This window comes from Ambystoma mexicanum, chromosome 1p (assembly GCF_040938575.1).
Source record: "Ambystoma mexicanum isolate Mex_15411 chromosome 1p, UKY_AmexF1_1, whole genome shotgun sequence".
NCBI lineage: Eukaryota > Metazoa > Chordata > Amphibia > Caudata > Ambystomatidae > Ambystoma > Ambystoma mexicanum.
In genome coordinates this window covers 550061127-550073308 of record NC_090921.1, presented here as the reverse complement: position 1 = coordinate 550073308, position 12182 = coordinate 550061127, and positions in this window count along the sequence as shown.

The following is a 12182-nucleotide window of genomic DNA, read 5'->3' as shown; positions in this document are numbered from 1 at the left end:
TCACAACACATCTCCATCCTTACATTTGAACACACAAAACCACAAGAGGAAACACACAGGGGACACAGTGACAAAGCATCTTTTTAAAGAGAGATGCAACTCGTAAAAGGCTGGTGAGCTTCCTCCCCAACATACTCCACATCCGTACATGGAGGGCGTCCCACCCTCTATACATTTGCTAGCTTCCATGCAGCACTCTTCAAACACTTCAGGATGTATCCACATCCCTAACTTGGTACGGATACATTCCTCTCCCTCTCACTTCTCTAACAGAAAGCTCGACCCTCCACGATTGTGGGACACCATACCCACACACTCTCAGAAGGTGATACCCTTTAACCTTATGGGACACCATACCCACATACACACTAGGAAGGTGCGACCCTCCAAGCTTGTGGGACACCATACCCAGACACACACTCTTAGAAGGTGCCGCCCTCCAACCTTGTGGAACACCATACACCCACACACTCTCAGAAAGGAGCAACCCTCCAATCCTGTGGGGCACCATACCCACACACACTCTCGCAAAGGCGTGACCCTCCAATCCTGTAGGACATCATATCCACATTCACACTTGGGTTGCACCACTGCGGCATTGCCCATATCCTTGAGGAATATCCTACTTCAAACTGCAGCAGTCTATCCCTTTTCCACTACGTGTGGTAACACACCTTCCTTGAAGCACTTTTCCAGGTCTGTTTGCTTGCGAACTGGGACGGGCTAATGTCTACATCCCATTAATCTGTCAGCCCTGGCTGGAGGGGAACTACCTTAACAGGCTTCTGCTACTTCTTCACTTCTGACACGTCCTCGCATTAACCATTTGCCTCTTTTATCGTTAGTGCTTCAATAAGCGTCACACTTCTTCCAGTGGTGTAGCTCCCTTTGTTTCTCTGCCCCTTTACTTCTCTTGTGGCAATGGGTACTTCCTTACTCTTTTCTCTAGTCTTGTCCTCTCTCGGGCAAATACCAAAGTAGAGCCTTTCCTTTTTGCCCGGTACAGCAAGACTGCTACTGTTATTCGTTAAGCTTTAGCATACTTCTCCTTCTGGGGCTGAGACCAAATTTCTTTATAATTGGTCCTCTTTAACCTCCCCTTGTCAGCAGTTTACCCCGCTTTACTTCCTCTGTAATGGGTTTAACTTACCATTATTTTCACCTGGGTGATGGGACTTACTTCTCATGGGGGTCAGTGGTTCCTCTCCTTCTCTTCAGCTCCCCCTTCAGCAGACTGTTCGTCTTTATGATCTTTTTGCACGTAGGTTCCTTTTTCTGCTCCTTAGAAGACCGCCTCGTTCCCAGTGTAGAAAAGCTATTACCTTGACACTTCAGTATAGTTCTTCAGGTAAGCTTTATTCATAGTTCATTACAAGTTGTTACAGCAAACCCACTGGGTCCCATCACCCAGGCTAGCTTCTCCCCAATTGCCCAATCCTGAAACCTTCACATAGCATTCATAGCTAAAACGTTCGGCCTCAGCACACCAACATTCTCTCAGCTCATCATACATCTGCAAACACTCCAAGCACTTCACAATAGAAATAAAAATAACTTTTTTGACTGGAATAGTAGTACCTTCATACTAAATGTGTATGATCCCCCTGGTGGAATGTATACTACTTTGTTGTTAAAATGGGTGAAAGAGATATTATCCACATGGAAGTTAAAGAACCGCAATGGGATTATAATTATAGTTGATGAGTTTAACGCGCACTGTATTAATTTGGCAAGTGACGTCAAAACAGATGCTCAATGTAGGTTGCTTCCGGAGCATGCCAGAGTACTGATACAAAAGGGACGGAGGTGGTCAGAAGTATTACTGGAATTTAACCTCATACCACTGTTACCAAGAAAAAGTGAAACCCTGCTGGAGGTGGTTACATGGACTAATGGCCGTAGAACCTGAAGCTTGGACAGTTTTTTACTTACGGACTGAGAGCATTGTAAAGTATTAAAGTATGACATTGCATTTACTCCAGTTAGAGATCATGCTGTCCAGGATAACAGAGTTGTGTGGGCTGAGGCCAATCTAAAAAGGGCCATTGAGTATATAGCGTGTATAGCTCTCTCCCCGGCAAAAGTACTAAATCGCTGTAATGGGGATTTTGTGGAATTGTTTACATTAACACTTGCCTTTACATGGCGGTTTACATGGCGGAGGAAGATGACTGTACAAGGCAAGGGTAACTATAGAATATTTGATTACTGGACACATATTCAAAAGCGCATGTTGCGCAAGAAGGCGGTGAGGGCCATTAAGAGAAATAAAAACCTGACTTTCCAAGAGCAATTGTGGGGTCATAACTTCTAAATATAAGAACTGGCTACATGGCCATAAAGCCAGGTTTGAATCAGCCAATTGGAAAATGGTCTATGGATTGATTCACACAAATGACTCACAGAAAGTCTGCTCTATATGTTCCATTTATATGGCTGCAATGGGCCCTACGGAAATATGCGCTATATTAGAAGAAGCTTGGAAGGTGCATGTAAAAGGTCTCTATTGGGATCAAACAACTGAGAAATGTAAACCTCTATTTGCTTACACGAACGGGACAGTTTTCAATATAGAAATCAGTGACATTCTTGATATTTTGGCAATGCTACAATCTTCCAGGGCTCCTGGCCCTGATAGGCTACCCAATGTAGTATTGAAATCCAATCCTCAATTCTGGGCTAGAGTATTGCATGGAATGTAAACCAAAATATGTACAACAGGAGTCCTTCCTCTGAGTTGGCTTAGTTCACTATTGATTCCGATCCACAAACGTGGCTCCAGCATAGACCCCAACTAGCCATGCTAGACACCAGCAGCAACGTTTGTGCAACTATTTTGCGGCAACTATTGAATAAATGGGCTGGTGATCAACATCTGATAAAACCCCAACAGTTGGCATTTAGGAAGGGCTATTCTACTATACAGGCTATGTGAACTTTATGCTTGTTAGCAGCGGATGTACTAAGAGGGACAGACGGAAACCTCTTCATATGCTTTGTCGACTATTCAACAGCATTTGATTGTGTCGACCACCACATCTTGTGGTCAAAACTAGAAAGATGGGGTATTGACAAACACTTGTTGCATTTGATCAAGGCCCTCTACACTGATACAACTGTTATTGTCTGCCTCATCCAAGACGGGGATATTTCCTCTTCCATGCCTAGCATTAGGGATCTAAAGCAGGGGTGCATCCATGCACCCGTATTCAAGCTCCATGTGGCTGACACAGGAGAGAAATTAAAGTGTGCCCCAGATTTTTCCACCACGTATCGGAGGGGTGACAGTACCATGGATTACTTATGTGGACAACAAGGTTTTACTAGACCGCACCCCTCTTGGCCTACAGAGAGCCATGAACAACCTCACCCAGTTTACAGATGAGAACTGTTTGAAGATAAACTACACTAAGACCAAGATCATGCACATACACAGTAAAGGCTGACACATGACTAGGTTAAGCTGGTACATTAAGGACACAAATATGGAGCAGGTTAAAACCTATGTCTACCTTGGTTTACCATTCTTCAGTGTTCCTACATCCTCGCAATACTATGCCTACATCAAAGCAAAGGCTATGCAACCATGTAGATTTATTAAGAGAGTTGGTGGAGAGTCAGTTATGGGATTGCTGGAAGTTTATACAAAATCAAATGTACCATGTCTATAATATGGTTTAGAAACTGTTCCTGACAATCACGTGGGTTGACTAGATAAATTAGAAGGAAACATACTTAGGTCTCTTTTGAGCTCACCCATGAGTGTACCAGTGGCTGTTTTGAGAATGGAGCTAGGCACTACCTCCTTATATACCTTTAGGAAACTATCTTGCAGTAAGTTATTTTTTAAAATAAGCCATGCCTCAAAGAATATACCGAATGGGTAATAAAGCCCACCTTGAATTGTCAGGCTTTGTGGAGAATATTGGACTGCCTTTGATTGCGGCAGTAGACATTGGCTTTTATTTATACACATGTAAGCTTAAGTCACACGAATGGGACAGTGTGAGATCTACTGGCAAAGTAGAGTACAAGCAGCGTTATGAGGAGTATGTCAAACAATGCTTAGAATACCAAAAGCTGTGCAGTTACCTGCTTAAGCCACGCTCTTATAAATGATGACGCTTCATCATGTACATGAGACTAAGGGGCCGATTCATGGAACAAATGTGTGCCGAAAATCACAGCGCAAGCTGGCCCAAGCGTGAAAAAGCAAGCGAACGCGCACGCCTGCGATTCAAGGAAGGGCCTGCATGTGTTTTCCCCTGGATGTGTGCCAAACCGTGCGTGGCGCACACAGGTGCACACGTCATTGCAACATCCCGAATGCCGTGCGCGATGCGCACAGGGAAAGCGCACAATGTTGGCGCACACACCAAAAAGGGGGCGGGACACGGGGCATAACACGTGGAATGGGGAACAACGCGTGAAAAAGAAGGCGTAACTGGGGATGTACTGCTGTGAAGCACACGGAACGCCCACACGCATGCAAACCACGTGTATTCATGGAATCGAATAGGGGAAACCCGTGCACGGCCAAAGACACGCACAGGCCTAAACACGTCCGCCACACGAAGGCAGGCGGTAGCGTCCCTGCACATTACAAAAGTGTGTGCAAAGAAAAAACATGTATATACAGCTACGAAGAATGTCCCATTCTGTGGCCCCTAGGAGAAATGACATGTCACGCAACGCACATGCATTCCAGAAAAGGAAGAAAAAGAGATGAGCGACTCCTGTTTCCCACGTGCGTGTAAAAAACACACGCAGTACGCTGTGGCAGCCACACAAAAAATATGTATGCGATCAACACACAGGCTAGCATGGCTGTATAAAAAGGGGTACATGACAAACATGGACACCTCCAGTGGGAAAAATAGCGTGTGCGACTCACCGTCTGCCTTGCGTACAGAAGAAGAACGTATAGCCAACACCCACGCGCTGTGAAGTAATCGCATGTGAACCCCAACGCCTGGAAAACACACGCACCGCTTCCCGCGAAAAGCACGTACAAAGCATTGGAAACCCACAGGGATCTTCACCCCCTGCCAGGGGAATGCCCGCACGTGTCACATCACTTACGCGCTTAGGCGCTTTCCCCGGATTACACGCATTAACATGCGGACGTGCTGTTTTTTCACTTGCTGAATCACTATGTACCGGTCACAAGGGAAGCGCCCGTGTGTGTAACGTCACAGACGCGCTTACACGCTAAGGGCCTTTCCTCGAATTACACGCTGACGTGCAGTTTTTTCATGTGCCAAATGTGCCAAATCACTCCGTATTAAGCTGGCCACGCAACAACACACATTTTCCTGCCCCCCAGAGCCCACAGCACATTCCCACCTGCCATCTGCTGCTGCCTGCCTGCGTGCTGCCCACGTGCCCTGCTATTTGGTGCCTGCAGGGGTCCAGTTGCTGCGTCCACCCCTGCTGGAACAGAAGACTCCCGACTGGTATACCATTGCTCCACAGCCCAGCCCCAGGACCAAGTTGCCCACACACACCTGTCTCGGGGGTCGCCATGTCGGCGCCATGTCGGGGCAAACACCATCTGAGACCACTGGTGACCCCCAGCCAGAGAGGCAGAGGGCTACCAGCTTCAGCGATAAGGAAGTTGGTATCCTGGTGGAGAAAGTTCTGGGGCATTATGATGCCCTCTTCACACCATCAGAGGAAAGACGGGAGAGGATCTGGGAGGATGTAGTGGTTGTCATCAACGCGGAGGGGGTGGCAACACGCGACATCAAACACGTCTGGAAGCGCTAGGAGAACTTCAGGTCCAGGACCCTCAGCAAGGCCCGGCGCCTCTTGAAGGCAGAGGATGCAGAGGGGTGCAGGGTTAGCCTGACCAACATCCAGACAAGGGTCCTGGAACGCATAAACCCAGAGCTCCACATCCAGATACTTCAGAGGCAGATCCGTCTGGAGTTGAACGGTAAATGGCCATGCATTGCTGTATGAAACAGGGCATGTTGCAGTGTGCTGGTAGTCAGCTACTTGCCTGTATGTGTGACATAGGCAATGTATGGATGTGCGTGTGCAGGGACATCATGGTGCAGCATGTGAGACCAGTCATGCGTGAACCACATGGATGGTGCATGTGTTACAATGCAACATGGGGAGCAGCATGCGGAATGCACACATGAATGCATGCCTGTCTCTGTTCTTGGACATGGATGGGGTGTGAGAGATGGGTGCTGCTGTCATGGACATGTATGGTGTACATTTCTGTGTGTCTGAGTAGCATGTGTGTGACTTTGAAACGCCATGGATGCATGACACATCCGTGACGTTGTGTTGATTCACTGACGCAGTCTAGTCATCCTTGTATCCACTGTGTCTGTGGTGTACGAGGCCAGATGCATGCCCCTCCGGTGATGTGTGTGCATGGGATCAGTATGACCGATGATGCATGTGAGTTTGAAGACAACATTTATGTCAATAGAGGCCCTTGTACATGGATGCTAATGTTGATTGCATGCGCCGTGCCTATTTCTTCATGCTTGCGATGGCGGAAGACAGTGCGGAGCCATCCAGGTTGGTGGTCTACACAGAGGAGGAGGAGGCCACTATAAAGCCACACATGGTGCCTGGTGGGGGTGGTACCACTGGTGCAAGTGGTGCAGTCCAGGGCCAAGGGCAGGAGGCAGCACAGGTCGCTGCGTCCCTGACCCTGTGACTGCACCACCATGCACCAGCAGGGATGCCCCATCCCAGGCCCGTCCGCAGATAGGGGGGAGGCCCACGTCATCTGGCACTCCACAGCCTGCGGACGAGGAGACCCATGAATGTATGGGGTCCATCCTGATTGGTGTCGTATTGCGCACACGTGTCATTCGTGATGACGTGCATGCTTCCTGGGGGGACCACGCACGCCATCACGAAGAGCTGTGTGGCAACGTGGCACAGTTTGGAGGGGTGCCCTGGGCGGAGGGTTCCTACATGTGTTGAGCACTCTGGCGGCCCTGTCCTCCTCTGTGGAGACTATGCGCCAGTCATTCTCCCTGCCGTCTTCCGGCCCAGATTCCACCAGGGCCCCCTGTGGACCTGGCTCGACCAACGCAGCCAGCTTGGTGGAGATCACATCCCTGCCAAAGTCGGGAGTCGGAGGTCCAGCAGGGGTGGAGACCCCACCAACTGGAGACCAGCAGATGGAGGATGTGCCGGCATCATCGGGCAGGGCACATGGACAGCAGCAGCAGGCTCAAGGTGGGAGCGATGATGGCTCGGGGCCATCAACATCAGTGGGGCAGGCATGGACCGGAGGCCAGGAGGACCATGGAATGGGAGTGTCTTCCGTGTGGCAGCGGTTGGGCCAGCGGATAGATGCAGAGTGGTGGCGGGTGGAAGAGGCACGGCTCACCATGGTCAGGGTGAAGTTCTCCATGTGCAGGGCATTGAGGTGGGCTGAGTGCCTCGAGGTAACTCGCAGGGAGTTGGAACAGGCCATGACTGCATCCCTGCGAGACCTCGGGGACATCGACATGGAGTTTGATGATGCCCTGGCCCGGGACATCACAGAGTGAGCTGTAGGACTTGGCCGCCGCCATTGTATATAGTTAGTTAGTGTAAGGTTTCCTTTCTGTTTTTATTTATTTTGAGGCGCTTGGACAATGCCCCAACTTTTTGTATATAGTTGTTCATTATGTAGTTTTCTTTTGTAGGTTTCCTTTCAATGGTTGGGCTCATGGATCCTGGATTTGTACTTTGTATATAGTTCTACACTGGATTTCACTTATTTTTTTTTGTTCCATGGATCAATGGTTTTGTTTTGGTTTTTCACTTTGGATTTGTTTTGACGGACAGACACTTTGGACCCATGTGCTTTTGGATTGATTTGGATTCTGCTTTCACACATATTTATTTTATATTTTGGACATGCAGCTTTTTCTTCATTTTTTCCATTATTGTATGTTTCATTTCATTCCCTTGCTTTTGTGTTTAATACATTTTTATTTCATACTTCAATGTGTGGTATTCTCTCTTTGGTTTCATGCATGTCACGATGTGTGTTTTCTCTATCACATGCACCCATTGTGTATGTGTGATGGAAATGTGTTGATGTGCATACTTGCCATTTGGGATGTATCATGTGATGGGGATTTCAATGTGGGGTGGATGTAAAACCTGGTTGTGTGTTTGGATTGGGGAGGCGTGGGGTGTTTTTTGGGTGGCCATGAAGCCCATGATTGTGGATTGTCATGACGTGTTGGGGGGACATGAGTCGGGGCCTGCTGGCAGGTGCCTGTCACTGCTGGGTGGGTGAGTGGGTGGGGGGACATGAGCGGGGCCTGCTGGCAGGTGCCTGTCACTGCTGGGTGGGTGAGTGGGTGGGGGGACATGAGCGGGGCCTGCTGGCAGGTGCCTGTCCCTGCTGGGTGGATGGGGGTGCAGGGGGACATGTGTCGGTGCTCACTTGTGCATGGTGACATGTGGGCTGCCTGCAGGGCCTGGGGAGGGGGGAGAGGGCACACCTGGGAGGACAAACACTGCCAATTCGCATTGGGGCACCCCAGGAATACACATACCCCGCTCACACATGTAAAACTCCCCGCACACTCCTCATAATACACGTACCCCGCTCAGCCAAGGCCTATTGTGTGTAAAATGACCCGCGCACCCCCAGAATACGCGTACCCCTCCAGCAGCAGAGATAACGCATGTAAAACTCCCTGCGCACCCTTCAAAATACAAGTACCACAATCGGCCAAGGCCTATCGCGTGTAAAAGGTCCTGCGCACCCCCAGAATACACGTACCCCTCCCGCAGCAGCGATAACGCGTGTCAAATTCCCCGCACACCCCTCAGAATACATATACCCCGCTCGGCCAAGGCCTATCACGTGTAAAACATCCCGCACACCCCCAGAATACACATACCGCTCCCGTGGCAGCGAAAACACGTGTAAAACTCTCCACGCACCCCTCAGAATACACATACTCCTCCCGAAGCAGCGAAAATGCGTGTAAAACATCCCGCGAACCCCTCTGAATACACGTACCCCGCTCGGCCAAGGCCTATCGCGTGTGATACTTCACGTGCACCCCCAAAATACACATACTCCACTCACATAAGGCCTATCGCATGTAAAACATCTTGCACACCCCTCTGAATACACGTACTCCACTCGGCCAAGGCCTATCGCGTGTAAAACTCCCCGCGATCCCCTCTGAATACACGTACCCCGCCCAGCCAAGGCCTATCGTGTGTAAAACGTCCTGCGCACCCCCAGAATACACGTACCCCTCTCGCACAAGGCCTATTGCATGTCATACTTCACACGCACCCCCCAAATGCACGCAGGCACCCCATCCACCCTGGGCATGCCCCACAGGCAGCCCACGCCACAGGGGGGAGTGCTTTTTCTACGCTATTTACCTTGCGCAAGCGGGGTACGTGTATTCAGAGGGGTGCGCAGGGAGTTTTACATGCGTGTTTGCTGCCACGGGAGGGTTACGTGTATTCTGAGGTCGTGCACGGGGAGTTTTACATGCGTTTTTGCTGCCGCAGGAAGGGTACGTGTATTCTGGGGTGTGCGCGGGAAGTTTTACACACGTTTTCATGGTTGGGGGGCTGTATGCTGGTCCACTGGCCTTTGTGCCATGTACTGGATTTGTGCGCTGGTCATGGCGCACGGGGCGGGTTTGGAGGCGTAACTGGCGCTGCTGCAGGTTCGCTGCGCCACTCTGCGCCACGGCTGCTTATGGATGTTGAAATCCATGAATACGCTGGGCGCTGAAATGGGTTTTGGTGCACGCGGCTGGCGCAGACTGCCGCACGCGCAGACTGCCGCACGCGTACACTGTGCGCCGAATTCTATGAATTACCCCCTAAATATCTTGCAGGTTTTAGAACACACTGGTGCCTGGTGCCTGGTGGAATATACCCACGGGAAAAAAGATTATGCTGTCTGTGTGCCAAATCTATAGAAACTAGAAGGGACATTTTGACGGCATATTAGAATTTAACTGACCTTTATTCCAAGGGCTGCGTGCGTTTTTGTAGATGGCCTGGCAGTTTCGAAACAGATTAGCTTTGGTCTATGATTGTGGCAGCAGAGTTGCTTGTGCTTACAGCAGCTGCAGTGCATGTTTGAGAGTGTACACAAAACAGGCTACTAATGGACGGTCCTAAAACGCAAACAAGTGATAGGGTTAATTGTACAGAATAAGCATGGCGGTAGACTCGAATCACCCATGGGCTTTAGCATACTAACTCGAAAGGTAGCTTTTACCTTGAACAATGTAATCTATACAGGTATTTACTAATGATGTATGATATGAATGTTTGTTGGATGTGGATTTTAACTGTGTTGATTTTATGTGTAATCTTTTAATAGATGATTTTTTTGTTTTGTATCTATTGTAATGATATAAATGCAAAAAGCTTATATAGCCACATGCATTAAATAAAACTAAAAAAAGCTGGTGAACCGGAATGCATTTCATAAAGAGTGAGATTTGTAAGCTGAAGCAATCAGATTGACGCCAGAGATGAGCAATACATTTGAAGATATTTATCTTAAAGCAAGTTTTTGTTTTTAAAATGTGAAAATGCAAACAAGGGTGTGTTTTACATCTCATAAATAATTGTATCTGTCAGGTAATTGTTCCTATGCAATAGAACAGGACTCATCATGTTGTATCATATTTAACGTGTGTAGATAACATGTATTATAATGCATGTCTATGTTCTATAACAATGAAGTGAGTCCATGTTTTAAAAGAAATTCTGACATAAATAAATGAGCAATGCCAGTTTGGAAGCTTCCTAATTACCTCACTGCGGTTATGATATGATAGGTTATTTATAACGTGCTTAAGCACAGACCTGGGGATCAGGGTCGGGTTGGCCCCTCTGCCTTTCGCCCCGGTTTCTGGCTATGCCAGGTCCGGTTTGGGAAAAAAAAATTGAAAAAATAATATATATATATTTATTTTTTATTCTTTTTGTCGATAAATGAGTTGTGTGATATTGTATGAATATTTGTTCCATTCAAAAGAGCTTAAGCGTAAGTACCATACAATAACATATCATTTGGCCTTGGACGTCTGCTTGGATTCACAGTAATTTAGTGTACTTAGGAACAATGCTATTTGATGCCACGTCCTGTTTTGTGAAGGGGTGAAAGGTCATGCTTCATTGCTTCCCGGGATGTCACTTTGGGGTGGGGTCAAATGACATCACTTCCTGTAATGTTATCAGAGGTCAAGGGTCTGTGGGAGTTAGTAAAAAGTAGTAGGAAATTTGCTGAGAAGTGGCCAGTGTTTGCTTTCAAGATAACCCTTTCCCCTTGAGGATTTCTCTAGCCAAACCTATGGAAAAGCGAAACTACAAGCCCCAAAATCCAAATCTCTGATGACTGAAAAGCCAGGACTGGATGACGGTGTCAGAAACGTAATGGGAGTATCCTACAGAAGCACGATGGGCCGGCCACTTTTACTCCATGAAAATAGGTGTACATTCAAAAGAGCTTAAGCGTAAGTACCATACAATAACATATCATTTGGCCTTGGACGTCTGCTTGGATTCACAGTAATTTAGTGTACTTAGGAACAATGCTATTTCATGCCACGTCCTGTTTTGTGATGGGGTGAAAGGTCATGCTTCATTGCTTCTCGGGATGTCACTTTGGGGTGGGGTCAAATGACATCACTTCCGGTAATGTTATCAGAGGTCAAGGGTCTGTGAGAGTTAGTAAAAAGTAGTAGGAAATTTGCTGAGAAGTGGCCAGTGTTTGCTTTCAAGATAACCCTTTCCCCTTGAGGATTTCTCTAGCCAAACCTATGGAAAAGCGAAACTACAAGCCCCAAAATCCAAATCTCTGATGACTGAAAAGCCAGGACTGGATGACGGTGTCAGAAACGTAATGGGAGTATCCTACAGAAGCACGATGGGCCGGCCACTTTTACTCCATGAAAATAGGTGGACATTTGTCAACATAAAACAAAGCGAATAAAATGAATCTTAAAAAAATAAATGACACAAAGGGCCTGATTCATGGAACTTTTAGCACGGCCCCTTTGCACTGCCAACAAACACCCAGATTCACAGAGCGGTGCAAAGTGTATTTTTGCAGTGCAAAGTTACTTTGCACCACTTTTGAACCAGTGCAAAGTCATTTCGCACTGCGCTAAAAATTCCATGAATCGTGCCCAGAGAATTGTGCCTGCTACTTC